This window comes from Xenopus laevis, chromosome 3S, assembly GCF_017654675.1.
Source record: "Xenopus laevis strain J_2021 chromosome 3S, Xenopus_laevis_v10.1, whole genome shotgun sequence".
Classification (NCBI taxonomy): domain Eukaryota; kingdom Metazoa; phylum Chordata; class Amphibia; order Anura; family Pipidae; genus Xenopus; species Xenopus laevis.
Genome location: NC_054376.1, coordinates 125,211,128 through 125,238,974, shown reverse-complemented (window position 1 = coordinate 125,238,974; position 27,847 = coordinate 125,211,128). Strand labels below are relative to the sequence as shown.

The window sequence follows — 27,847 nt, the reverse complement described above, 5'->3', positions numbered from 1 at the left end:
ATGGAGCGCCACACAATGGATTGCCTTTTCTGGAGAGGAGCGCAAGCGGCGTTTCAGTGAGTTATTACTCAATACAGGCTGTGCAATTTTAAAGTTTAATTAGTCTAGGTGGTTTATTTTCATGGTATACTAACAAGTTTTTTTTAAAAATTTTTTGATGTTACTGCTCCTTTAAAGGTGAACAACTCTTTAAGGATTATGTCCCTTTAAGGTTTTAGTTGCAGATTTAAAGGGATACTGTCATGGTAAAAAAAAAAATTTTTCAAAATGAATCAGTTAATAGTGCTGCTCCAGCAGAATTCTGCACTGAAATCCATTTCTCAAAAGAGCAAACAGATTTTTTTATATTCAGTTTTGAAATCTGACATGGGGCTAGACATATTGTCAATTTCCCAGCTGCCCCAAGTCATGTGACTTGTGCTCTGATAAACTTCAGTCACTCTTTACTGCTGTACTGCAAGTTAGAGTGATATCACCCCCCTCCCTTTTCCCCCCAGCAGCCAAACAAAAGAACAATGGGAAGGTAACCAGATAACAGCTCCCTAACACAAGATAACAGCTGCCTGGTAGATCTAAGAACAGCACTCAATAGTAAAAACCCATGTCTCACTGAGACACATTCAGTTACATTGAGAAGGAAAAACAGCAGCCTGCCAGAAAGCATTTCTCTCCTAAAGTGCAGGCACAAGTCACATGACTGGGGGCAGCTGGGAAATTGACAAAATGTCTAGCCCCATGTCAGATTTCAAAATTGAATATAAAAAAATCTGTTTGCTCTTTTGAGAAATGGATTTCGGTGCAGAATTCTGCTGGAGTAGCACTATTAACTGATGCGTTTTGAAAAAAACATGTTTTCCCATGACAGGATCCCTTTAAAGCTAAATATCATTAAGGCAGTCGGTTCCTTCAGGGTGGGGAGAGCAGTGTTCGGGAACCTCTGGCCAACTATAAGAATATCCCAGCTATGACGCATCGATTCATTGACGCATTAATATTAAGTGCATGCATCACACCCTCGCCCCCGCAGCTGATTATTAAAGGATAAGGGATGTCCCAATTTTTATGAAAAAATCAGGAACCCCAAGCTGCACCCATAATCACTTATTGAATTCTCACCCACTTTCCCCAAGGCCACAAGGTCTGCTCCCCCTGTAGTAACAGCCCTGACTATGAGGCTATATGTAGAATAAGGGGCAGATTTATCAAAATGTGACTCTAGAACGAACCACAATAAAACTCAGTCGCTTTCTATTCAATCAATGGAGTTCACTATTTATTATTATTAACATGTATTTATATAGCGCCAACATATTGCGTAGCACTGTAAAGTAAATGTGATTATACAACTACATCACATGAATTACATACATAGAATATATGGAGTAACAAACATCACAATCAATTCAGGTACAAAAAGGTGAGGAAGGCCCTATGCATAGACATACAGTCTAAAGGGAAGGGAGTAATACACAAGGTGTGGGAGTGGGCAAGATCGAATTAAGTGGGTGAGAAATGTGGTATTGCGTTTGGTAGTTAAGCAGAGTGAGGGTAGGCTTCTCGAAAGAAGTGCGTTTTCAGAGATTTCTTGAAAGTAGAAAGGTTGGGAGAAAGTCGGACAGACCGTGGGAGAGCGTTCCAGAGGAGGGGTGCAGCCCTTGCAAAGTCTTGAATGCGAGCATGTGAGGAGGTAATGAGAGAAGAGTTGAGTAGCAGGTCAGTAGAGGAGCGTAGTAAGCGAGTGGGTGAGTATATAGAGATGAGTTTAGAGATGTAGGGTGGGGCAGAGTTATGAAGTGCTTTGAAAGTCAGTGTCATTAATTTGAATTTGATTCTGAAAGGTAACGGAAGCCAGTGCAGGGATTGACAGAATGGCGAGGCAGAGGAGGAGCGGTTGCTGAGGTGTATGAGCCTCGCAGCAGTGTTCATTATGGACTGGAGAGGTGACAGTCTCTGGAGGGGGAGGCCAATTAAAAGAGAGTTACAGTAGTCTAGACGCGATATGATGAGAGAGTGAATAAGAATTTTGGCAGCGTCTTGGGTGATAAATGATCGTATTTTGGATATGTTCCTTAGGTGGAAGTGACATGATTTAATAAGTGACTGGATATGAGGAGTGAATGACAGGGCAGAATCTAGGATAACCCCAAGGCACCGGGCCTGGGGAGAGGGGGTGATAGTGGAATTATTAACTATGATGGATACTTCGGGGATGCTACTGGTGTTAGTTGGAGGAAAGAGAACCATTTCAGTTTTAGAGAGGTTTAATTTAAGGTAGTTGATAAATACACTTTTAAAAATGTGATAAATACACTTTTAAAAATTCCATAAGATTGTATGGAAAGTGAGTTTTATTGTGGTTCATTCTAAACTCACATTTTTGATAAATCTGCCCCTATCTGCATGATGCTAATAAGACTATTGGGGGTTGCAGTTGTCCCCCTGGCTGGGCAGCTCCGATGTATTAATTAGATATAAAGGAGTTTCCATGCGGGTGTATGTGTGTTTAACATGGGCGAAGCTACAGCCTATACACACACATTTATGTACGTCACTCCCTGACCCTGCTGCACTCTGATTGTGAAATATTACTCCTCGCTGTTGAAACAAGCAAGCTCATGGGACAAACGTATCCGCACACACAGCACAGGAAACACCATAAGCCGGAGGCAGTGCACCGGGTTCATATATTAGATTTCTGCTAGTACCGGCCAGACTTCCATTTTTTTTATTGTGGTTCCTTATTGTGTGAATTTCCCCTATATATGTTCCTTATTTCAAGTCTCTGCTCTGTTTCAGAAGCTGACCATTTACCGTATCCCCCCCCATAACATTTCATCTCCTTATGTTGCCCACAGTTCAACATCCATCCCCAACTGCCACTTATTTTTGGTGTGGTTGAAGGTTTTATGAGCTGCATCACTGTGTTATAAGCAGTATATTCTTAAAGGATATGTAAACCTTTAAATTAAGTGAATGTAAAATTGATGATTGTGCTATTCTAAGAAATTTAGCAATGTACATTCGTTATTTATTTTTTATTCCAAGATATTAAGGGATACATGTGCTGTTAATATGAATTAATTTTGTTACAACAACGCCACCTGCTGGTCATTTTCCCACCAGTCTGACCAGCAAGTAGTCAAGGAAGTTGTCAGGAGAAAGAAAGAGGCTGCTCTGATTGTTCTTCTGCTTATGAAAAAAAATAAAACCTTTCCCAAATCTTTCCTAAGCAGAAGCACATCAGAGCAGCCTCTTTCTCCTGACAACTTCCTTGACTACTTGGTGGTCAGACTGGTGGGAAACTGACCAGCAGGTGGCGCTGTTGTAACAAAATTCATTCATATTAACAGCACATGTATCCCTTAATATCTTGGAATAAAAAGAAAATAATTAATGAATGTAAATTACAAAAGTACTTAGAATAGCACAATCATCAGTTTTACGTTTGCTTATTTTAAAGGTTTACTTATCCTATAAGGATAAGGAACAAACTGCCAAGGCCTGAGCTGTTGATCGTAAGAGTAAGTTTAATAAGAGGAATGTACATTAACAACAAAAATGATGGTTAAAGGGGGTAGTTAACTTTTAGTATGACGTAGAGAGTGATATTTGAGACAATTTGCAATTGTTTTTTTGTTTTTTTATTATTTGTGGTTTTTGAGTTATTTAGCTTTTTATTCAGCAGCTCTCCAGTTTAAAATTTCAGCCATCTGGTAGTTAGAGTCCAAATTCCCCTAGTAACCATGGATTGATATGAATAAGAGACTGGAATATGAATAGGAGAGGCCTGAATAGAAAGAGGGGTGATACAAATTAGCAATAACTATAAATGAGTAGCCTTACAGAGCATTTGTTTTTAGATGGGGTCAGTGACCCCATTTTGAAAACTGGAAAGAGTCAAAAGAAGGCAAAAAATAAATATTGAAGACCAACTGAAAAGTTTCTTAGCATCACCCATTCTATAACATACTAAAAGTTAACTTAAACCACAAAACTAAATACAGCAGGCCCACTGTAATAAGACATTTCTTAAGACAATACATGTATGTAAACTGGCTGGTTATATATTTATTTTACTTTGTGGACATGAAAACATTTTTTTTGGAATCATGAAAAAATGAACTTGTGTTTAATGGTAGGCGACTGTGCTCTTCTGTAAAGACAGAGACAAATTAGGATATAGTCATATCACCCTCTGCTGGAGAAAGTAGGTATTACAAGCAGGTCTGATAAAGCAGGCATAGAATTTAGCCAGTAATGAGCTGGTCATAAATTTTAAACCCATGCCCCACTGTGAAATGCCACTTGCCAACCTGCACCCATCTTAGTCCAGTGTTGTTGTTTTTTTTATCATTCCCCCAGGCTGACCCTCTTCTTGATGTCACAAGCCTGGATTCACACATTTCAATATAGCAGTCATTGGCATACCTCCCAACATTTTGGAAGTAAAAAAAACGGGACAAAAAATTTTTTCCGCACGTAGCGCAGCAATTTTTTGATCACACCCCTTTCTGTGGCCACACCCCCTAATTACCATGTTTGTTTTACAAAATTTGGCAGGTTATGAAAGTTTGAAAATATTTCTCCTTATCTAAACTGTGTTTTTGTGTCTCAAAATTGTTACAAATTATCTTATTTGCACCTGTTACCTGTTTTGGGCTCTCTGCTAAAAGCCAATAAAGTGAGAAACTTTGTTTCTTTTTCTGGCTGTTCAGTGCAGAGAAAAGAGGGACTTTCCAGTACAAATGAGGGACAGCAGGTTGAGCTGTCAAAAGAGGGACTGTCCCTCCGAAAAAGGGACAGTTGGGAGGTATGCATTGGGCCAGCACACCTGTGCGGAAGGGCCAGTAGGAAAACCCTATTATGAGTAGGACTGAAAAGGGGTCATCTTTAAAGGAGAACAAAACCCTAAAAATGAATGTGGCTAAAAATGACATATTTTATATAGTGAACTTATTGCACGAGGCTAAAGTTTGAGCTTGTCAATAGCAGCAATGATCCAGGACTTCAAACTTGTCACAGGGGGTCACCATCTTGGAAAGTGTCTGTGACACTCACATGCTCAGTGGGCTCTGATTGGCTGTTGAGAAGCTAAGCTTAGGGCTCGTCACTAATTATCCAGCAGAAAATGAGCTTCCCTGGCTGTAATATAAGCTGATGCTACAGGTTTGCTGATTATTAAATTCTGATGCTAATTGCACTGGTTTCTGTGCTGCCATGTAGTAATTATCTGTATTAATTACTAATCAGCCTTATATTGTGACATTTCTATTCTATGTGTACTGTATATTGTGAGTGGGTCCCTAAGCTCAGTAAGTGACAGCAGCACAGAGCATGTGCAGTGAATCAGCAGAAAAGAAGATGGGGAGCCTTTCAAGGATAAGTAAATTTTTAAATTAAGTGAATGTAAAATTGATGATTGTGCTGTTCTAAGAAATTTAGCAATGTACATTCATTATTTATTTTGTTTTTATTCCAAGATATTAAGGGATACATGTACTGTTAATATGAATGAATTGTGTTACAACAGCGCCACCTGCTGGTCATTTTCCTTCATAATAAAATAGGAAAATCCTCCGTGTTTATTAAAATTGGTTTCTGTGCTGCTTGAGAAGCTGGAGACTTCACATCCCCGATTCAGCTCCTTTGATAAGTGTTTTAATTGGCTGACAATATGGCCGCCTTCAGCGCTCAGAGAACCCATAAATCAAAGTCATTACTTTAAAGGATAAGTAAACCTTTCAAATAAGTGAATGTAAAATTGATGAGGGGGGCTATTCTAACCACTGTAATTTACATTCATTATTTATTTTGTTTTAATTCCAAGATATTAAGGGATACATGTACTGTTAATATGAATGAATTTTGTTACAACAGCGCCACCTGCTGGTCAGTTTCCCACCAGTCTGACCAGCAAGTAGTCAAGGAAGTTGTCAGGAGAAAGAAAGAGGCTGCTCTGATGTTCTTCTGCTTCGGAAAGATGTGAGAAAGGTTTCTAATTCTTTTCCTAAGCAGAAGAACATCAACCTCTTTCTTTCTCCTGACAACTTCCTTGACTACTTGCTGGTCAGACTGGTGGGAAACTGACCAGCAGGTGGCGCTGTTGTAACAAAATTCATTCATATTAACAGTACATCTTGGAATAAAAACAAAATAAATAGTGAATGTCAATTTTAAAAAAAAGCACTTAGAATAGCACAATCATCAATTTTACATTCACGTATTTTAAAATCCTTGAAAAGTATACTGTATGTCAGGATTCTCCAACTTTTTATTTTTTTTACCTGTGAGCCACATTTAAATGTAAAAAAGAAGTTGGATAGCAACATAATTATGCAAAAAGTTTCTGGGGGTGCAAAACATGGGAAGATTGGCTATTTGGTAGCCCATATGTAGATTGGCAGACTACAGGAGGCTCTGTTTGGCAGTACACATGGTTTTTATACAACCAAAATTTGCCTCCAAGCCTGGAATTCAAAAATAGGCACCTGCTTTGAGGCCACTGGGAGCAACATCCAAGGGGTCAGAGAGCAACATGTTACTCACGAGCCACTGGTTGGGGATCACTGCTGTATACTCCAGCCTGTTGGAACAAGTGATTTTTTACCTATCTGGTTTTCAGTGGTTATCTAAGGTTTGGAGAAACAAAATTGATGCTTTGGACTGAACAAACAGGCATGAAACACATTTTAGATTGAGCCAAATGCTCTCTTGACATGACTTTCCTCTTAATCAGACACTGGAGAAGAGCAGAGTTTGTTGGGTCTAGATCAGTTCTTTAGGATATTCCTGTGTTTTCAGGCATGAAGTGGAGAAACGTCCTTTAGAAGATATTGACTTCACCTAGAGGAATGTGCTACAGAGCTGTTCACTTCACTTGGAGAAGAACCTATGAATTCCTAATACGTTCTACAAATGGCAGGACAGCTTGTAAAGTAAATTTTGGGAGGATGCTAAAGACAGAGGAATCACCTATGGTCAGACATGTCCCCTTGGTCAACCACAGATGAATCATTTCACCTTTAAAGTTCAAGATAATCAACCCATGAGACTCCTGTAGAAGGTCCAGAGACAAACTGGCAGATGTGACAATATTATTCACAAAGGGAAGCAGATCTTTGAGCTAAACTTAGTTTGTTAATCCTGCTGTTGCCATCGAGAATTCCAGCCAAGGGAAGGTAATGGTCATGTGAGGAGATATTGTTACCCATGCAAGTACAATGTCCATGATTTACACATTACCTTGCTTGTTGCCCATGGAATTATAGCGGCTGCAGCAGTTAGGTGTCAGCAGAGGGCGCTGTAGGACTAAAGGTGCACATGCAAACCTTTCCTTATTTTATTTTGGCTGCAGGGTGCTGTTGCTTTTCACAAAACCTGGACCATTTAGCACGGGAAAATGTTAATAACTTGTTAGATTTTTACGATAGGGCTGCTGTTCCACCCACAATAGTCAACAGGGTGTGCCTATTAATCCTTTCATGCTAGAACTGGCTTCCAAATTCTACTACTGCGCCAGGAATGAAGACCCCCCCCCACCCCTCGGCTTCTTCCCTTGTGTAAAAATAGTCACAGGTCCCACGGGAATGTCTTGCCTGTGTATCATGACCCACATAAGCTTCATGGTTCTGCTCCTTTCCCATTAAATATCAGTATAAATGCATTAGGAGCAGTGCCTCCCATATAAATCAGAGTGTTAGGAGATAACCCAGAACCTTATTTTGAATTCAGTGATTGGGGCTAAGGCTCTCTATATAATCTGTACCAAGGAAAATAATATAAACACTTCTTTGCTAAATAGGGATTATTATAACTTTTATTTCACAAATACATAGTATTAGAGTAACATAGTAGATGAAACTGAATAAAAGGCACATGTCCATCTAATGTCCAACCAAACAAACAAACAAACACAAGTGCAACACTGTTGGTAACATACGGTTTCTGGATGCCCCTAATTTGCCCGCTCTCAATGTAGTCACTTGTTTATTGGATAAATGCCCTAAGGCTATAGTATGGCTCATCTGGGTCACTTTGGGAACTATTCAAAGGCTCATCTCCCAAATGACCATAATTATCTGGGAAAGTCCCAATTCAGGGATTCCAAATGGGATGGGGAACTTTAGTGTTATTTGGATGATTAGGTACATAGTATAAAATGCCACATGTTTCAGTTCCAACATATTGGAAGGTGTGTTCAGTAGGTATCACAGATATCACACACAGGCACACACTCCTACCTACACTACTATATCCTACCGAAGAAAATCAACTTCCACACAGCTATGTTCCTACTACACAACTCTATTCACTAGAGGCCTTTGTATTGATCTTATTTTGACCACATCTCCAAGCCTGTACCTGTTGGCAGGCCACAAAGGCCCAGTCTATGGAGGCAGATTTTGGGGGCACATCCCAACATAAGTATCTCTAAGATATTAAAGTGCCTTGTTTTACACATGAATCCACACTACATATCCAATACCAGTCAATATAATGTCTCTTTAGTGATGGGACCATTCTGCCATTCATGGCTTCCTGGTATTTAATGCTCAAGGATTACAGAGTCTTCCCAAGTGTAAAAAGGCTGTTTGAAGTGTCTCCTCCTGTGCAGTCTGTAAGGGCATGTGATGCTAGATAACCGAAAGGAACAATTGTCCATGCAGTTATATCAGAGCTATCAACCCCACTCTGATTCCTATACTGGACTGGGGCATGATTGAAGCATAATAAGTTCTGTCAATGTTTGGCCGGTCTGTAATGGGGCCTGGAAAATTGATAAAAATCTTTTGGAAATCCCATCTTGGAAAATTACGTCTCTGTTATTTAGACCCAGTGAAAACACCCTTAATCTCTGACTTCAGACTACTTTTACCCCCAACAAGAGTATGGGCTCTATTAGCCTGCACCTTTGGATGGGGATAACATTTTTACCCCACCCTTGAGCTCCTTATTGTCCCTGTAACTCCTTATTCCACTAACCCCACCCCTGAGCCCCTTATTGTCCCTGTAACTCATTATTCCACTAACCCCTCCCCTGAGCCCCTTATTGTCCCTGTAACTCCTTATTCCACTAACCCCACCCCTGAGCCCCTTATTGTCCCTGTAACTCATTATTCCACTAACCCCTCCCCTGAGCCCCTTATTGTCCCTGTAACTCCTTATTCCACTAACCCCACCCCTGAGCCTCTTATTGTCCCTGTAACTCCTTATTCCACTAACCCCTCCCCTGAGCCCCTTATTGTCCCTGTAACTCCTTATTCCACTAACCCCTCCCCTGAGCCCCTTATTGTCCCTGTAACTCCTTATTCCACTAACCCCACCCCTGAGCCCCTTATTGTCCCTGTAACTCATTATTCCACTAAGGTATGGTAGTTTAGTAGGTAGCACCTCCCATTGATAGTGATTTGAAACAAAAATAGTGGTGTGCAAGGTCATTAATAGTTAAATATAGAGAAAAAAAGAGAAAAGTATGACCCATAGATTTGCACCATCCCACACTGGTTAACTGGATTCCCAAAGCAACAAATTAATGTAATAAAATATAACTTTTATTAAATATATCCTAAAATTGTAATGAGACAAAATAAGGGTAAAGCGTACATTAAAATCAAGGTTAGGTAGGGGAGCTGAAGTAGACTCAAGATCATCAGCTAATAGACGGTATTTGCTTGTCAGAACAATGCGGTTTACGTTCAAAAGTGCGGTGAGTTACCCAAGACTTCACTCACAGTCTTGGGGTACTAGTGACCCACCATGTATATGTGGATCGGGTGGAAGTAGGGTTCAGTGGTACTATATGTGTAACCCCGAACTGGTCCGTGAATAAGCTCCAATTCTACAGACCTTACTCTATTTGGGCAGTTTGAAGTCCCTTATCCTTTAATAGCCTTAATGAACTTTGTATGTTTCTAAGCCAAGAGAGACCGAATCCGCCGAGTTGCGAGATCTGTCTGCTCTGTTTAACTAGACAGAAAATAATTATACTTGGTGTGCGGACCGTCCAGTACATGCAGAGAAACAAACGCCCGCTTACTCCATTACAAATAGCCGTCAGCGCCGGCAAGGAGAGGAGGCTTCTCTAATCAGATTTAACTGTCGGCTTCAACCCGCACCACCCTTCCATTAATGAGACCAAACCGCCGGCTGGAGAGTAACAAAGCCACGGAGCAGCGCAGCTTGTGTCAGTATGCCGATATTACCCACATCATCCTTCCGCCCTTCCACCCTTCCACCCTTCCACCCTTCCGTTTTGTTAAGCCCGCAGTTACTCAAGACACCGTCCCTGCCTAACAGTTTTAAAATTCTAAGAGCGCCTGACGCGCGTTTCGCTTGCTAATCCGCAAGCTTTATCAAAGGCAATTCATTGCCTTTGATAAAGCTTGCGGATTAGCAAGCGAAACGCGCGTCAGGCGCTCTTAGAATTTTAAAACTGTTAGGCAGGGACGGTGTCTTGAGTAACTGCGGGCTTAACAAAACGGAAGGGTGGAAGGGTTTAAACGTTCGTGAGTACCCTCACATAAGATTCACTTCACTGTGTGAATTTTTATAAGTGGCACGGCAAACAGTATAATTTATAAAGGGCACTGTTTTATTACTCTAATTTCACAAAGTGGTGTATTACATTTATACAAAAATACTACACTACAGTATATGAGAATCATTCTCTTGTTGTCTACACCTCGTGCTGGATTAGCGCTGGTTTCCTTTCGCAACTCTGAATTGGATCCTTATTCCACTAACCCCACCCCTGAGCCCCTTATTGTCCCTGTAACTCCTTATTCCACTAACCCCTCCCCTGAGCCCCTTATTGTCCCTGTAACTCCTTATTCCAACAACCCCACCCCTGAGCCCCTTATTGTCCCTGTAACTCCTTATTCCACTAACCCCTCCCCTGAGCCTCTTATTGTCCCTGTAACTCCTTATTCCACTAACCCCGCCCCATAGCCCCTTATTGTCCCTGTAACTCCTTATTCCACTAACCCCTCCCCTGAGCCTCTTATTATCCCTGTAACTCCTTATTCCACTAACCCCTCCCCTGAGCCTCTTATTATCCCTGTAACTCCTTATTCCACTAACCCCTCCCCTGAGCCTCTTATTGTCCCTGTAACTCCTTATTCCACTAACCCCGCCCCTGAGCCCCTTATTGTCCCTGTAACTCCTTATTCCACTAACCCCTCCCCTGAGCCTCTTATTATCCCTGTAACTCCTTATTCCACTAACCCCTCCCCTGAGCCCCTTATTGTCCCTGTAACTCCTTATTCCACTAACCCCACCCCTGAGCCCCTTATTGTCCCTGTAACTCCTTATTCCACTAACCCCTCCCCTGAGCCCCTTATTGTCCCTGTAACTCCTTATTCCAACAACCCCACCCCTGAGCCCCTTATTGTCCCTGTAACTCCTTATTCCACTAACCCCACCCCTGAGCCCCTTATTGTCCCTGTAACTCCTTATTCCACTAACCCCTCCCCTGAGTCCCTTATTGTCCCTGTAACTCCTTATTCCACTAACCCCTCCCCTGAGCCTCTTATTGTCCTTGTAACTCCTTATTCCACTAACCCCGCCCCTGAGCCCCTTATTGTCCCTGTAACTCCTTATTCCACTAACCCCTCCCCTGAGCCTCTTATTATCCCTGTAACTCCTTATTCCACTAACCCCTCCCCTGAGCCTCTTATTATCCCTGTAACTCCTTATTCCACTAACCCCTCCCCTGAGCCCCTTATTGTCCCTGTAACTCCTTATTCCACTAACCCCTCCCCTGAGCCTCTTATTATCCCTGTAACTCCTTATTCCACTAACCCCTCCCCTGAGCCCCTTATTGTCCCTGTAACTCCTTATTCCACTAACCCCACCCCTGAGCCCCTTATTGTCCCTGTAACTCATTCCACTAACCCCACCCCTGAGCCCCTTATTGTCCCTGTAACTCATTCCACTAACCCCACCCCTGAGCCCCTTATTGTCCCTGTAACTCCTTATTCCACTAACCCCACCCCTGAGTCCCTTATTGTCCCTGTAACTCATTCCACTAACCCCACCCCTGAGCCCCTTATTGTCCCTGTAACTCATTCCACTAACCCCACCCCTGAGCCCCTTATTGTCCATGTAACTTCTTATTCTACTAACCCCTCCCCTGAGCCCCTGTAACTCCTTATTCCACTAACCCCTCCCCTGAGCCCCTTATTGTCCCTGTAACTCCTTATTCCACTAACCCCACCCCTGAGCCCCTTATTGTCCCTGTAACTCCTTATTCCACTAACCCCGCCCCTGAGCCCCTTATTGTCCCTGTAACTCCTTTTTCCACTAACCCCTCCCCTGAGCTCCTTGTTGTCCCTGTAACTCCTTATTCCACTAACCCCACCCCTGAGCCCCTTATTGTCCCTGTAACTCCTTATTCCACTAACCCCGCCCCTGAGCCCCTTATTGTCCCTGTAACTCCTTATTCCACTAACCCCACCCCTGAGCCCCTTATTGTCCCTGTAACTCCTTATTCCATTAACCCCATCCCTGAGCCCCTTATTGTCCCTGTAACTCGTTGTTGCCTAGGGCGCCTATTCGGGTTGGTCCGGCTCTGGTAAATGGTACCTGCTGATTGGTTGCTATGGGTTACTGCCCCTGGGCAATCTTAGTGCCTTTTATTAAATAACCCCCATTGATCTTAGAAGAAGGAAGCAAATCATTTATAGGGCAGATAATGATGGATGAGATTCCTGTTGACAAAAATATCAGTCTGCATTAACACATCAGCAGTAACCCATAATAAACATGGGAATAACATCAACCCATTATTCGTGGTTATTAATTTTATTTATTTTGAGCTTCACATCGTTATGCCACATGCCAATATATACCCAAATAAAAATAAAACCTTACAGTGAGTTAATCCAGCAGTCATATAGAGGACTGGGTCTTAGTGTTAACAGTGTTGATAATGCAAAAATAAGTCAAAATAAACCAGTAATGATGATGATATATAACCGTATAGGCCTAGGCTGTGCCTGCCAGATGAAGGATGAAAGAATGAATATGCCCGGGCAAACTGTTACAGTGCATGAGGATAAATGAACAAGCGCAGTCCTAAATGGATAATGTTAGGATGAATAATTTACATAACTGCTGGTTAGATGATGTTCAAAAGGCACAATCCATTTGGAAATGACAGCTCTTTGTTAGAGGGGATATTCTGGGTTCATGTCCTCTAAATGATAAGATCATACCCCTGCTTTATTTTCCCTGGATTGTATGATAATCTGATCTTCTCATAACCAAGTAAATGCTTTCAGGCCCCTCTTTGTAGAGACTAGTCCCCTTTACATTATGGAATATTCTGGGCAGCTGTGAGCTGCATATGTAGCATTTACATATGATGATTTCCCTGCTGTTGGAAGCATCTATTCAACCTTTAATTGGCAGGGTCTAGCACTCAATGTGACAGCAAAGCCAGACCAGATCAGGTACAAGTGAGTTGTGTGTTGCCAGGATATTCACTTTTGCTCTTCTGTCTGAGCCAAACAGTAGAGGGCGCTCAGGATGCATCTGAGGATAAAGGTAGGAGACATGTTATCCAGAATGCTTGGGACTTGGGTTTTGTGGATAAGGTAATTTGGATCACCATAAGATTTATAGGAGGCAAAGGGTAGGTGAGAACACATGGGGGGAGATACAAGTCTAGATTATCTAGGTTATTTACCTGTTGTACGGCAAAAGTTTCACATTCACAGGCATTCAATGGGTGTACAAATATATACCAGTATCTTTTCCCATTCTCTGAGGTTTTTAAACCTATAAAAATAACCATTTTGAGTTTCAGTGCGTTGCAATAAAACTATCCCAGTGTTGATCAATTATTTAGTATACACAGAGATTTGGTTAAGAGTCTGGATAAATTGCTGTATCTCTCTCACTGGTTAAGTCACCCGACCTAGCCAACCTCCTCCTGCTCTCTAACCCGTCCCTCCGTAGTTTTATATATGGGGCGTCAGAACATCTTTCTCTTCTTAACTTAATTATCTGGCTTTTAAAGGAACTGTTCAGTGTAAAAATAAAAACTGGGTAAATAGACTGTGCAAAAAAGTAAAAAATGTTTCTAATGTAGTCAGTTAGGCAAAAATGTAATGTATAAAGGCTGGAGTGAGTGGATGTGTAACATAATAGCCAGAACACTACTTCCTGCTTTTCAGCTCTCTAACTCTGAGTTAGTCAGTGACTATAAGGGGGGCCACGTGGGACATAACTGTTCAGTGAGTTTGTAATTGATCCTCAGCATTCAGCTCAGATTCAAAAGCAACAGATATGACCCATGTGTCCCCCTCAAGTCACTGATTTCTAATTTCTTTAATAAGGGTTGGAGTGCTGTGTCTTGATGAAACCTGGAGCAAAAATGTCATTTCTTCTTCAAGATGAGTATTTTGCCTTATTTGTTCCAGGGCAAAATACAACCTGAACGCTTTATCCCACGACACAGATTAATTCAGTTTGCCCTGGACGCAGAAATGCAGCTGACAGAGGTTAGTTGGGCAATTTGTTTATAAGCACAAGGTGACTGGGTTATGATTGCCCTTTATTTAACTACTCTGTATCCTGTGCAGGTTTTTGTGGACACTGTAGAGAAGTACCAAGAAAAACTGAAGAAGATATTCCAGAGCTGGATGTTACTGTAAGGCCCAAGGCTGATTCTTTGTTTCCCGTTGTCAGTGCAGCGAGTATCTGTGCAAAGGTGCGATTTTTGTGCGTATAACTGTGTATCCGTTTTTATCTATTGTCAAGCACATTGTAATCTTATATCCTTTTCATATACAATAACTTGTCTATAAGTAGATGGTGCCGCTGATTCCAAACACCGAAAAGTTTCTACACACATACCAGTATAAGCCGTCCCGAGTATAAGCCGAGGTACCTAATTTTACCTTCAAAAACTGGGAAAGCTTATTGACTCGAGTATAAGCCTAGGGTGAGAAATGCAGCAGCTTCTGGTAAGTTTCAATCAAAAACTTGAGGGTTTCTGCTCCCATTGGAGGTGCCGGCGTCTCGTTTTTGGATGCTGGGACCATTCTTGGACGCCGGCGAATATTCTTGGAGACTATTCTTGGACGCCGGCAACTATTCTTGGAATCCTGCAACTATTCTTGGAAGCCTGCGACTATTCTTAGGCGCCGGCGACTATTCTTAGACGCCGGCGACCGTTTTTGCGCTTGACGCGAGTATAAGCCGAGGTTGAGTTTTTCAGCATATTTTGAGGGCTGAAAAACTCGGCTTATACTCGAGTATATACGGTAACTATCATTTCTGCCAGTACAGAAAGGGGCAATGAACGAAACAGCTGCACAGTTCCGCGATGAATCGAAGTGGATGTACGTAAATTATCTAATCGGATGAAAGGTAAGAAAACCCTGCTCACCCGGTAACAGACGTGACCTGGGTGTAGAAACCCCAGGTCCAGCGCTTGATTCAAGTAAACGGTCGCTGATGTAAAAAAGGAAAAACACTCACCCGTAGTCTTTAGTGGTCCGGGTGCATCGCCCCGAACCCGTAGCAGGGGGTGTGTGCACAGTCAAGTATAGAGGAAAAGGCAAGCACAGCCGGACGTCACTTGGTATGGATAAAACTTCAACTTTATTTCAAATGCATTAAAACCAGAATGTCCTGCTGGACAGATGCTGGGACCATTCTTGGACGCCGGCGAATATTCTTGGAGACTATTCTTGGACGCCGGCAACTATTCTTGGAATCCTGCAACTATTCTTGGAAGCCTGCGACTATTCTTAGGCGCCGGCGACTATTCTTAGACGCCGGCGACCGTTTTTGCGCTTGACGCGAGTATAAGCCGAGGTTGAGTTTTTCAGCATATTTTGAGGGCTGAAAAACTCGGCTTATACTCGAGTATATACGGTAACTATCATTTCTGCCAGTACAGAAAGGGGAACAGAAAGGAAGTGAAAAAGAAATGACAAAATCCACCAGGTAGAAAGTGCTGTACCTGGACATACATCATCCTAGGACTGTCCCCTTCAACTATAGTGTTAGGCCTTGTAACTTTATGGCCCATAATTACAATTTTGAACATCCTGTTTCCATACCCTCAACCTTCCCAAATCCTTGTTGCATAAATGATTGTAAATTGGTCCCGACATTCCATATAATTTTGTGGTAAATATATTCCTCTGTGTCTGGTTATGGATTTATTACATTTGTTTTCTGTGTGTGTTTGTGTAATACAATTGGCAGTGTTCCTGGGTTTTCACATTTTTGCTTGAGTCAGTGACAATGGAATGCTATGGTTATGTCTTACTGGGCTTTGCTTTTAATATATTTGGATTATTGTTCAGGCGGCAAGGGACCGGGTGGTGCAGGGCTGGAAATTTATAGAAGATCTAGGTGACCTTGATATAGAATACGGCTCTGGATACCCAAATGGTAAGTTTTCTGCTGAACCAGAACCTGCTGTATTTGATGTCTCCCTACATCAGGGTTTCCCAACCTTTTTTTTACTGTGAACCACATTCAAGTGTAAAATAATGTTGGAGAGCATGCAAATGTTCTTGGGTAGTGATGGGCGCCGAATTTATTCGTCAGGCGTGAATTTGCAGCGAATGAATTCGCAAAACAGGCGCGGAAATTTGCTGGAGAAAGTTCGCCGGCGTCAAAAAAAAAATATTTGTCGCCGGCGTCCAAAACAGGCGTCTGTGTCAAAAAATGGGCGTCGGCATAAAAAAGGACGCCGGCGTCAAAAACGAGACACTGGTGCGTTTCGCAAATTCGCCCATCACTATTCTTGGGCTTCCAAATAAGGTTTGTGCTTGGGAATTGGTGGCTCCTATGTGGACTTAAAGCCAACAGGAGGGTCTGTTTCTCAGTATATGTGGTTTTTATGCAATTAAAGCTTGCCTTTAAGCCTGGAATTCAATAAGAAGCACCGGCTTTGTGGCCAGTGGGAGCAACATCCAAGGGGTCAGAGAGCAACATGTTACTCAGGAGCCACTAGTTGGGGATCACTGCTCTACATGGTCCACCTCATTGGTCTGTTTTGCATGATTAGGACGCATGGATGAACTTCCAAGTTAGACTCATTCCTTAATTTATATGGCACCAATTAATTTTTGAAACACCTTACGAGATTATACATAATTCACATCAGTCCCTGCACCAGTGGAGCTTACAATCTAAAGTGCCTGTCATACACACAGTAGGGTCCGTTTAATACTTTCTGCATGGAGTCCTCCTTAAAATGAACTTTTCCTATTCTGTGGCCAGTGATATCCTGAGACAATTTGCAACAAAAAACAGATGTAAATGGTGCGCCAGCTTGTTTGATCCTTCAGCCCCCCCCCAATCGGATTTCCATCTTTAGTCTGGTCAGGTCCAGCAGAGCTAATGCCACTTTGCGGAAGCAGGGTGTTTACTTTATACTTTGTCAGCATCAGATATTATTGTGTGATCCCTTTTTTTCTCACCAGGGATTAAAGGCCACCCAAAAAAATAATTCCAAATCCTATTTTATCATGTTAGTCAAGCAAAATAAGATTTAATTCAAAACAATTATTTGAATCTCGTTTCCTTCTGTCTGGGAATTAATAATTATAACAAGCAGGCAGGAGCCATTTTGTGGACACTGTTATTAAGACAAGTCTTGTATCATCTCAGAATCTTGTTTGTGCACCAGAATTGGGGACCTGAAGTCCATCCCCATGTCCTGGTTACACAATTAAACGGTGAAGAGAATGGGGGGAATGTGTGGAGAGCAGTGACATGTAGGAAGTGCTGAATGGAAAGTGAAAGTAATTGTCTAAGGCATAGAGGAGGGGCAGACAATATTTGATTGACAGCTGAGATTTTTAAACGAGCTTACAACAGCTATGAATGCTTTAGTAAAAACAAGAATTTGGGTTTCATGTTTAATTTGAAAAGGACTTTTATTATAAAGTGTTTTATGTCTGGGTGACAGGTCCACTTTAATATATTCATTGCTATATAGTAACATAGTAAGTTAGGTTGAAAAAAGACACACGTCCATCAAGTTCAACCTTTTAACTCTATATATAACCTGCCTAACTGTCAGTTGATCCAGAGGAAGGCAAAAAAAACCTCTCCAATTCCTTCCTGACTCCAAAATGACAATGGGACCAGTCCCTGGATCAACTTGTACTATGAGCTATCTCCCATATCCCTGTATTCCCTCACTTGCTAAACACCATCCAACCCCTTCTTATACCTATCTAATGTATCAGCCTGTACCCCTGATTCACTTCCTAGCTCTCCCTGTAACACCCCTTTCCCTCCTCTAATCTCATTGGCTCCCTCTTGTCTGCTGGGAGGAGCTACTGGTGAATAAAGCATCCGACCCTTCCTTGTACCTATCTAATGTATCAGCCTGTACCCCTGATTCACTTCCCAGCTCTCCCTGTAACACCCCTTTCCCTCCTCTAATCTCATTGGCTCCCTCCTGTCTGCTGGGAGGAGCTACTGGTGAATAAAGCATCCGACCCTTCCTTGTACCTATCTAATGTATCAGCCTGTACCACTGATTCAGGGAGACAATTCCACATCTTCACAGCTCTCACTGTAACAAACCCCTTCCCAATATTTAGCTGGAACCTCTTTTCTTCTAATCGGAATGGGTGACCTTGTGTCAGCTGGAAAGACCTACTGGTAAATGAAGCATTAGAGAGATTATTATATGATCCCCTTATATATTTATACATAGTTATCATATTACCCCTAAAGCGCCTCTTCTCCAGTGTGAACATCCCCAATTTGGCCAGTCTTTCCTCATAGCTAAGATATACCCTTTAACAGCTTAGTTGCCCTTCTCTGTACCCTTCTCTGTATAATATATTCTTCTATAGTCCAGAAATATATAGATATAAGGATCTATTATCCAGAATGCTTGGAACCAGCAGTTTTTCGGATAACTGATCAGTATACTCAGGGCCGCCATCAGGGGGGCACTGGGGGTACAGCTGTACCGGGCCCGGGGCTGAAGGGGGGCCCGGCTCGGCGGTGTTACACTTTTCAAATTAGCCGGGCCCCCCTTAACAGCGCCGAAGGTCACGGTGCAGCTGAAGATCCAAAGCCGCGCCAAAGACCTGCTGCTGCTCACGCTGCTGAATTGTCACTCACTAAGTTCCGTGCGGCAAGTACATTCCCCTGCTCTTCCGTGCTGCTGCTGCTGACAGGCTGAGGCTGATGTGGGCGTGGAGAGAAGGAGGGAGGGGGAAAGGAGCAGAAACGTTTAACCCTGTAACTCCAAACTGAGCAAGAGTCAGGTATTGTAACATTGGCACTGGAAGCCTCTCTTTCCAGCCTGTATTTGTGTAATTATTTTAGCACCAGCCTAGTGTGTTGCTGTCATTCTATCCTAGTATGTCTTTTGTACTTATTATTTGGCAGATCTTTCTAGTGATCATGTTGCTTGCTTATTCTATCAGTTAAAAAAAAGTAAAATTTTTCTAATAGAACCGTAAGCAGCCATTACTAAAGAAATAAAAAGCCTAGCTTGAAGGTCAGTTAAAGGGGTTGTTCACCTTTACATTAACTGTTAGTATGATGTAGAGAGGGATATTCTGAGACAATTTGTAATTGGGTTTTTATTTTTTGTGGTTTTTGACTTATTTAGCTTTTTATTCAGCAGCTCTCCAGTTTGCCATTTATATAATCTGGTTGCCAGGGTCTAAATTTCCCTAGCAACCATGCACTGATTTAAATAAGAGACTGGAATATGTATAAGGGAGGACCTGAATAGAAAGATGATGTTTTTAGCGCTGGTGTCTGTGTGGACTTTTTAATGTGGGGTGGGCGGAGCCAGGGGGCCCAGAAAATTTTGCTATGCGGGGCCCCGTGATTTCTGATGGCGGCCCTGAGTATACTCACAGACAGCACCAGCCACAAGATTCTTTGGTTAAAATGCCTTTATTAGGACATGGGCTCTGACCCAAAAATTCAGCAACGTTTCAGACTGCCATGAGTCTTTTATCAAACTAACTCAGCAGCACATGTGCAGATTTAAATACATTGTAACACGGAGACCTCTAATGGAGCATGTCCACATATCACAACAATGTATCTCCCATCTAATTAACAACAGTGTATATCATATCCAAACACTCGTATATCTCGGTGAAAAAAGTTTCATCAACAAAAAAGTCCTCGTAGAAAAGATTTTTTTTGGAATAAGTTCCTTTAGAAAAAAGATGAAAGATAAAATTTGAAAATAAAACCCAATTTTATTATTTAAAAGAAATTACTGATTTATTTTGCTTAGATCATGTTCCCGGTTTAAGACAAGGGATTGCTGATCCCAGACTTGTACTGGCTGTAATTTGCTACTCATAAATCTGACGCTATTTTGGGTGATAGTGTTCATAGTGGTGAAGGCAGTGATGTGAATGATTAACTTCAAAAGCGCTGTGCTATATAGTGATGCTGTATAAATAATGGATACAATCTCTTTTCCTTTTCTCTCTCTCTGGACATGGAATAATGCTGCATAATGCCTGGTAACATATGCACTGTGCCGACTATTGGGTGGAACCAATGATCCACCAATCTTTGCTGTGTCTGAAACCCACAAGATTTGATTCATGGCATTTTTTGTGAGCAGACTTAAAGATTCGAAACAGTTTGTTTTGCTTCATAAGGGCTCTTACACATGAGCGTTTTTACCTGCGCTCCCCTGCGTTCCGTTTTTCGACGTTCAGCCGCAGGGGAGCGCAGGAATAGACGCATTTAATTATTTCAAATGGGGCTGTACTCACACAGGCGCGTGTAGGCGCCGAACGCAGGAAAAATGCAGCATGTTGCGTCTCAACCTGCGTTCGGCGCCTACATGCGCCTGTGTGAGTACAGCCCCATTTGAAATAATTAAATGCGTCTATTCCTGAGCTCCCCTGCGGCTGAACGCTGAAAAACGGAACGCAGGGGAGCGCAGGTAAAAACGCTCATGTGTAAGAGCCCTAAAGATGCTGTCCTGAACCTGATACTGTTCCTGATGCACCAATCAACTCCACCTTCTCTCTTGTGAGTAGTATCATACATTTCCCAGAAGGACTTGCTTCATATAAGATTAAATACCTGTCTGTCGGGTCATGCCATCATTTCTGCATATTTACAGGCTCTCTGGAGGTATGGGAAATCTTTTATATCTTTCTTCTCTTTTTATCTAGATTTATTTAATCGATAACTATGCATTGTACCCTATACAGTACACATAGAATAGAAATGTCACAATATAAGGCTGATTAGTAATTAATACACATAATTACTACATGGCAGCACAGAAACCAATACAATTAGCATCAGAATTGAATAATCAGCAAACCTGTAGCATCGGTTTATATTACAGCCAGGGAAGCTCATTTTCTGATGGATAATTAGTGACGAGCCCTAAGCTTAGCTTCTCAACAGCCAATCAGAGCCCACTGAGCATGTGAGTGTCACAGACACTTTCCAAGATGGTGACCCCCTGTGACAAGTTTGAAGTCCTGGATCATTGCTGCTATTGACAAGCTCAAATTTTAGCCTCGTGCAATAAGTTCACTGTATAAAAGATGCTATTTTTAGGGTTTAGTTCTCCTTTAACAGACTTAAACCCAGACATCTAAACAGTTTGTGTGATTGTACTAATAACATTAATGAGATTAGATTTAGAGCCCCATAACACCATTGTAATAAGGGAAAAGCTGCCAAGAGAAATGATTTGACTGAAACAAATGTATCTTAAATCTAATTAAATATGATCTAATCCAATATCAACATGTTTTAGCCAATCTTAATCCTTTCCATCTGTAGATGCATGTGCAATGTAATTCCTTTAATATGTTACAATTATTTAGGCAGTGGCTAATGGGTGTTTTAGGTGATGGACTTCTCTCTATGGCCACATATTTTACAATAACTGGCCTTCAAACTAAGGTCATAACCTGGTTACAGATATATAGAAACATTGGGGTAACAGTCACCCTGCTGTAGTTCCAGGGGTACCCAGGGTACAAATAAACACTCACCCCAAATCTCCCCCTAACTGACCTTCAGACTGGGCCCCCTTAGCTCATAACATGGTTACAGATATATAGAAACATTGGGGTAACAGTCACCCTGCTATAGTTCCAGGGGTACCCAGGGTACAAATAAACACTCACCCCAAATCTCCCCTAACTGACCTTCAGACTGGGCCCCCTTAGCTCATAACAAGGTTACAGATATATAGAAACATTGGGGTAACAGTCACCCTGCTATAGTTCCAGGGGTACCCAGGGTACAAATAAAACTCACCCCAAATCTCCCCCTAACTGACCTTCAGACTGGGCCCCCTTAGCTCATAACAAGGTTACAGATATATAGAAACATTGGGGTAACAGTCACCCTGCTATAGTTCCAGGGGTACCCAGGGTACAAATAAACACTCACCCCAAATCTCCCCTAACTGACCTTCAGACTGGGCCCCCTTAGCTCATAACAAGGTTACAGATATATAGAAACATTGGGGTGTCACCCTGCTATAGTTCCAGGGGTACCCAGGGTACAAATAAACACTCACCCCAAATCTCCCCCTAACTGACCTTCAGACTGGGTCCCCTTAGCTCATAACAAGGTTACAGATATATAGAAACATTGGGGTGTCACCCTGCTATAGTTCCAGGGGTACCCAGGGTACAAATAAGCACTCACCCCAAATCTCCCCCTAACTGACCTTCAGACTGGGCCCCCTTAGCTCATAACAAGGTTACAGATATATAGAAACATTGGGGTGTCACCCTGCTATAGTTCCAGGGGTACCCAGGGTACAAATAAACACTCACCCCAAATCTCCCCCTAACTGACCTTCAGGCTGGGCCCCCTTAGCTCATAACAAGGTTACAGATATATAGAAACATTGGGGTAACAGTCACCCTGCTATAGTTCCAGGGGTACCCAGGACACAAATAAGGTCCAAGGTTAGTTGCTGTAGAGATCAGACATGGATGGAGTGTATGGATCAGGATTACCCTCTGAATACAATTGAATGGGTAGCACAGCATAAATAGACCCCACCAGTGGCCCAAGCCAATTTGCCAGATCTTTCCTGTATTAGGAATTGAGCTGCTGGAGTTAAGACGGATGGGCCCCAGAGCCTTCACCCAAAAATAAATGGTTAGATTTTCAAAGAAGAAAATCCACTTATCCCGAATCCTCTTTAACTCCAACTAGATGAGACAGAAATGAAGCCTCAGCCCCACGAGTGTTAATTATCAGCTGCTGTAGAACATATGTCTCTCCAAAGGCAGGTAATAAACAGCACAGCAGTGAGAAGGAACAAAGGGCTTATTTTAGCATGCTAAAGGGGAAGTTCACTTTGCATTGCATTGTAACATGGATAAAAGCTGTAGGTTTGGAAGTAACCTTCATTGTTATTGTACATATTATAGGAAAGAGAAACATTTTGACTGATAGGAATGCATACATGTACAGCAGCGATCCCCAACCAGTGGCTCAGGAGTAACATGTTACTCACCGACCCCTTGGATGTTGCTCCCAGTGTCCTCAAAGCAGGTGCTTATTTCTGAATTCCATGAGTGATACTACACACTGCTGTCTGATATCGCTTGAGCCACTAAAGATAGGAATGAATAGCAGCACAAACTGAAAGGCAAGTAATAAAAATGGACAAAGGCTTATCCTAGCTGCCAGATAGTGTTTTAAATTCCTGGCCCGAGAGACTCGCAAGATAGTAAATCATTTTAACAGCACCAGAAATAGAGGTCAGTGGATCTGTGGCAACAATACTCTGTATGCAAGCTATGAGCAAATGTAGGCTATGAATTGTGCTTAGTACAGGGGAAAACCTATTGTTCCATAGTTTAAATTAATCTCTCTCTGTACAGGCTATGAGCAAACTTAGGGACTGTTCCTGCTGAATTGTGCTTAGTACAGGGAATACCTATGCTGCCATAGTTTTATGGGATCTCTCTGTACAGACTATGAGCAAACTTAGGGGACTGTTCCTGCTGAATTGTGCTTAGTACAGGGGAATACCTATGCTGCTATAGTTTAAATTAATCTCTCTGTACAGGCTATGGGCAGACTTAGAGGCGCTGTTCCTGCTGAATTGAGCTTAGTACATTTTCAGGTATCTCTATGAGCACTAAGAAAATTAATAGGGTTTTCACTGCTGTGGAGTGTTCCATTTGCTTCTCTGTCGGACTGACCATGCCACCAATAACCACATACCATATACCCACTGCTTGCTACTTGTACAGGGGTAGGGTTGCCACCTGGCTGGTATATTACCGGTCTGGCCAGTAAAAATGATGGTTGATCCCAATGTTATTAATAGGGAAAAAATTTATCGGAAAGCTGGATATTTTTTCTGGAAAAGGTGGCAACCCTATACAGGGGGCTTAACACATGGGAGAGATATGGGAAATAAAGCTTGTGGTCTCTGGCTGAGACAACGCCATAAATCTTGGGAGTTTTCCTGCTCTGGAGACCTCTAATTATTGACCTGTTTGACTTGTAATTCAACAAAAGGGGCCCCCGGGGGAAGGTAATCAGAAAATTGGTGACTGCCTAGTAAGAGACAAATGCTGAGTGTGCAAGTCTGTGATTGCCAGCTGAGTCAGTCTAAAGGCCTCCATACACAGGCCGATAAAAGCTGATGACAGACCTAGTCGGCAGCTTATTGGCCCATGTGTGGGGCCATCCGACCCAGTTGGGCAGATACCAATCGGGCAGGTTAAAAAAATCCCACCGCATCTTGATGTTGATGTGGTCCCGTTTGGCCTCCATTCTGATCCGATCGTTGTGCCCTAGGGCCCACGATCGGATAAGCCCGATATCGCCCACTTCAGTGTGTGGAATATCAGGGAGAGATCCTCTTGTTTGGCTATGGCCACCTTTAACTTCATAGAAACCTTGAGGCTGAGTGTGGGGGGGGGTAGAGTAACTATTTGTCATTTGTATTGGTTGAGCAGAGTACCCAGACCAGACCCGTGTGCCCACATGAACTCTACCCCAAGCCTAAATGTGTGCTGCTGTCTAATCCCCAAACTGGTCCATCGGAAGAGACAGACATTGGTGCACCTACCCTTACACACGGACACACCCAGCCAGACTCAAAACACTCCATTCTATCCACTGATACTGTCACTACGCCCACCCAACAGCCGACTGCTGGCTCCCCCATCTGCTCCGGCATTCACATTTGCATACGGACACAAAAACATATATGAACCAGCCCAGTCTGTATCTGGGTTTGCTTTGTGCATTCATTGCATATCTGATTTATTCTTGCTGTTGTGTTTCCAGAGGGATTAGGCCACATTACATGTGCTTGTTGTACTGTCAGTGGTATGATGGGTAGTACATGGGCAGGGGGTTCTTTACTGCAGCCTTACTCCCCTACTCCCCTCTTCCCCCTAAACAGCTTTGTGCTTTGCCTTATTATATAACTGACCATTTGAAGGTGCTAATATTGCATTTTACTTGCGTGATGTACTTTGAAATGGCTCCTCACTTTGTCTAGTTCTATGAGGTTATTCCATGGACCCACTGCCATGCTTGTCAAATCTGAACTTTACTTGAATCTAGACTCACCCTTGTACCCCTTCCGCTTTTTTCTGTATTTTGCTCACCCTTTTCTCTCACAGACCCCAAGACCAAAGAGTGTCTCTCTCAACATCTGGATCCTGTCTTTAGATACCCACAGTTTGTAAAGTTCAGCTGGAGCACGGCACAGACTATCTTGGATAACAAGGCCACCCCTGTTGCCTGGTGAGGATTGAATAGGGAGTTTTGTGCAATGACCAAACTCTGTGTGTGCTGTCAGGGGAGGAGGGCTTGCACAAGATAGTTCTTTTATTGTGGTCCTAATTATGAGCTGATGTGGAGGGGGACTCTCTCTTGGGGTACAGTGAGAGCAGTGCATGTAAGTTACTATAGCTATAGAAAGTTATTTGCTGGGTACCTATCCTAAGAGCTTTGTGCATGTTTGTGGCAAAAGCAGGAGCAGGTAATGGATGGGTCCACTGATAGCCGAGTGCATGAGGATTACTGTAGCAATAATAGGATATGTGCTGGCTAGGTATTGTAGGAGCTGGGTGCTTGTGTGTTACTCAAGTAATAACAGGTGCTGGCTAGGTGCAGTATGAGCTGGTTGCATGTTGGTTAATGGAGAACTAATATGGTAGGTGCTTTGTATGTACAGTTAGAGCTTGGTGGATGCAGGTTAGTGTAAAGATAGTATGGTAAGTGTTGCATAGGTACGGTGAGTGCTGAGTGCATATAGTTGGCTGTAGGAGTAATTTGGTAGATAACAGTGAGAGGTAGGGTGCATGTGGGTTACTGTAGGAATATCTGGCTTGTTATTTGGTGCATGTGGGTTAGTGTAGGAATATCTGGGTTATTATTTGGTGCATGCGGGTTAGTGTAGGAATATCTGGGTTATTTGGTGCATGTGGGTTAGTATAGGAATATCTGGGTTATTATTTGGTGCATGAGGGTTACTGTAGGAATATTGAGAGTTTCTCATATAAAAATGTACTGGCTGCATGGGGGCTGAGCAAGCAGTTCTTGTCCGAGCACACAGTGGCCTTGGTATCTAGCAACAGTTGCAGAGCTGGCAGAGATTAGCCAAGTCAGATTATACAGGGTAATGGAGGGAGGAGAGGTCAGACAGACCTTGTGTTGTATTAAGGGAGGATTTTAATCTTCATCCTGCTCCCTGCCCCCATCTCTCCCACACAAACCCTCCCAAGGGATGAGTGGTCCTTGCTCCTCATCTTTAACGATGTCCTTTTATCCCTATGGCCCAGGTTTGCTAAGTGATCTTTACTGAATGGACTTTCCCAATGTTTTATTACTTCTATTATAGTCCCTTTTTAGGGCAGAGACACACGTGGCACTACGGGGAGAATTACTCGTCCGGTGACAAATCACCTCTTCTTCGGGCGACTTATCTCCCTGAACTGCCTTCCAGCCGGCTAGAATCGAAATCGCCGAGGACATAGCACTCGGAGCGCTTCGTTTTCTGAAGTTGGCTGACGAGGAAACCTCTGTCGACTTCGGAAAGCGAAGTGCTCCGGTTTTGCTGTCTTTGTGGCCTCTGAAGTTTGTTATTGTCTCATTAAATGCATCTGAAAGACTGTTGCATCTTTTTAGGGGTGATGAGGATGATGACTCTGCAGGTGGCAAATTCTCTACATCCTCAGTCCTGTCTTTCTTCTCGGGCACCAAAGGATGTCTCCCAGCCCCAGAGCCAAAGATTCTTCCAGGAACAGCACCTTCAGCCTCTGAAGGAGTTTTAGGAATTAAGGACCATGTATGGGTTACAGTGTTGAGTTTGGCCTGGCTTACTGGTTGTTTTCAAGGGCGTGACATGAAGTCCCTACTCTGAGGTTCAGTGGAGCCTGTTTGAATCACTGGGCGCTTCCAGTCTCTTCTGCTAAATTGTGGGATTTGCTTTGTTTTTCGGTGGTCTGTATATATGAAACCATAGAGCTGCACGAGGGGTCCATGTGTCCTGTGGCATCAATCAATGCATTTCTATTGTCAATGTCATGGAGATGCTAGAAGAAGGTTGTGTGTCAGCCATTGTGCTTTGGTAATTAATGACACTATAGTGAGCTATTAAAGGGATTATGTCATGATTTTTATAACGTCATTCTTTTTTCTAAATTACATAGTTTACACTGCAAATAATTCACTCTACAATATACAATTTAATTCCTGAACCAACAAGTGTATTTTTTAGTTGTAATATTGGTGTGTAGGTGCATCTCAGGTCATTTTGCCTGGTCATGTGATTTCAGAAAGAGCCAGCACTTTAGGATGGAACTGCTTTCTGGCAGGTTGTTGTTTCTCCTACTCAATGTAACTGAAT

The 27,847-nt window shown here is 42.6% G+C and overlaps 1 pseudogene; it reads left to right on the top strand.

The window, feature by feature from the left end:
• LOC121402050 lies at window positions 1-27,654 on the top strand (annotated as a pseudogene).
• The last annotated feature ends 193 nt before the right edge of the window (window positions 27,655-27,847 follow it).